This window comes from Vigna umbellata, chromosome 1 (genome assembly GCF_029865625.1).
Source record: "Vigna umbellata cultivar VRB3 chromosome 1, Vumbellata_1.0, whole genome shotgun sequence".
NCBI lineage: Eukaryota > Viridiplantae > Streptophyta > Magnoliopsida > Fabales > Fabaceae > Vigna > Vigna umbellata.
Genome location: NC_142165.1, coordinates 8,107,819 through 8,110,011, shown reverse-complemented (window position 1 = coordinate 8,110,011; position 2,193 = coordinate 8,107,819). Strand labels below are relative to the sequence as shown.

General features: G+C 45.1%; 1 pseudogene; it reads left to right on the top strand.

Annotated features, from left to right (window-relative positions):
• The first annotated feature begins 471 nt into the window (after positions 1-471).
• Positions 472-1,970, top strand: LOC124838887 (AT-hook motif nuclear-localized protein 20 pseudogene; annotated as a pseudogene).
• The last annotated feature ends 223 nt before the right edge of the window (positions 1,971-2,193 follow it).

The following is a 2,193-nucleotide window of genomic DNA, read 5'->3' as shown; positions in this document are numbered from 1 at the left end:
ATTTGAAAACTGCAAAATTTAATCAGAATAATATTTTTATTATTAAAATCTATTGTTAAAGAAACTAGCATAGTAAATGCTATTGCTATCAGACCTTTTCCCCTTTTCTATTTCTTTAGATGCTTAACCTTTTTTGAGCTAAACCCTGCAACTACGCCACCGTGTAACATGACTTTTCATAATCAATCTGCGGGATGTAAAGGAAATACAATAGAAAATAAATATTACTTTCGGTTACTTATTTGAGAGGTGTGAAAAATATCATGAACCGAAAAGGGTTAATATATATTATGAAATAGAGTATTATATTAACAGAAAAGATAACGGAGTAGGATGTCAGTAGTGAGATTAAATATTAACGATAAAGTAAAAAAGAATTAAAACAGAAGAAGAGTAATTATTTAATATTTATAATAAGATTTAATGTTAATATTTTACATTCATGGGAGAAACAAATATTGTCATCTAGGAAACGTAAAATTGGTTTGGTATGATGTGTGATTTGAGGCCATCCCTGTGGTAATCATATCTCTGCACAAGTTGGTCTAATCCTTTTTGTTTTGAACCAGACGCGTTGTTTAGTTCACAAAGGAGTGCAGGTAGAAAACTTTGAACCGCTTCTTCCCCGGGAGACACAAAAGGAAACTTTTTGCAGAAAACGGGAAACTAATTAAGGGAAACGCTTCGAATCTCAGCCCTTTCTACTTAATATCTATCATCCGTTTCCCTTTGAACTTTGAACCAACTCAAAGCATTTACTCAAACACCTAGCTAGCTAGCTACCTGTCACCAACACAACTCAGATTGCATCATTCCAAACGCTTCCTGGGAACTTTCTCTTCTGTCATAATACGTCTATGTGAGTTGGAACTCGTGTACACTTCCTCACTGCTAAACCAAGGCCGAAACCCGTTCTTTTCTCTTTCGGCTCACGTAGATCTGATTACAGTTCAGATTTTGGTGATAGTCAGAAGGAAGCTTCTAGATGGCGAACCGTTGGTGGGCCGGGAACATGGCGGTGAAATCTGATGACCCCAACTCATCGCTTCAGCCGAGAGACCAAGACAGCGGCGACAACGCCAACAACGCCACTCCGACCAACAGCGGCAACAGTAACACCAACTTCAACGCTGGCGAGGACGACGACAACCCCGCCAACAACAACGACGGTGACGAGCAGAACCTTAGCAGCGGGCGGCGGCCGAGGGGCAGGCCGCCGGGGTCGAAGAACAAGCCGAAGCCGCCGGTGGTGATAACGAAGGAGAGCCCCAACGCGCTGCGCAGCCACATCCTCGAAATCAGCGGAGGCAGCGACGTGGCGGAGTGCATTGCCACCTTTGCCACGCGCCGCCACCGCGGCGTGTCTGTGCTGAGCGGAAACGGCGTCGTCACCAACGTCACGCTGCGCCAGCCCGCCGCTCCCGGTGGCGTTATCACGCTGCAGGGGAGGTTCGAGATTCTCTCCCTCTCCGGCGCGTTTCTTCCGGCGCCGTCCCCTCCGGAGGCCACCGGACTAACCGTGTACCTCGCCGGAGGGCAGGGTCAGGTCGTCGGAGGAAGCGTGGTGGGACCTCTTGTCGCCTCGGGACCCGTGATGGTTGTAGCTGCCACCTTTGCTAATGCTACATATGAAAGGTTGCCCTTGGAGGATGAACAAGGCGAAGAGGACATGCAAGAGGTGAATGAAGGTGGTGACGGCGGAACACCACCACCTTCTCTGGGTGATCAACCGCCACAAGTTCCAATGCCGGTGTATAATTTGGTCCCTAACAATGGTGACGTGTTCTGGGGAGCCCCACCTCGTCCTCCTCCACCTTCTAATTATTGAAATGAAACTCTTGTTTACTTTTAACCGTTAATCTTGCCGACTTATATATATATGCGTAGTGTGATCTGAAGTTTTCTTGTTTAAGCCAGGTTAGGGTACACCTTAGAGCGTATTAATAATCGATCTGTTTCATTTTCTTTTACGTTCTACCCTAATGTTCCTTTGTCTTTCATGTTGTCCCTTTTGTTCAATCTGCATACTTAAATCGGTGCTGGAAGAGTTTATTGGATATCTATTCGATGAATGATAGACAATTTTTGTTGTTACTACTTGCTTAGTTGGATTGTGTTGGGGAAGAAATGCTATCCTGAACGTCTGCATCGTGTCTGGTTAATGAACGATTGCGATTGAATTTTTGAAAGATG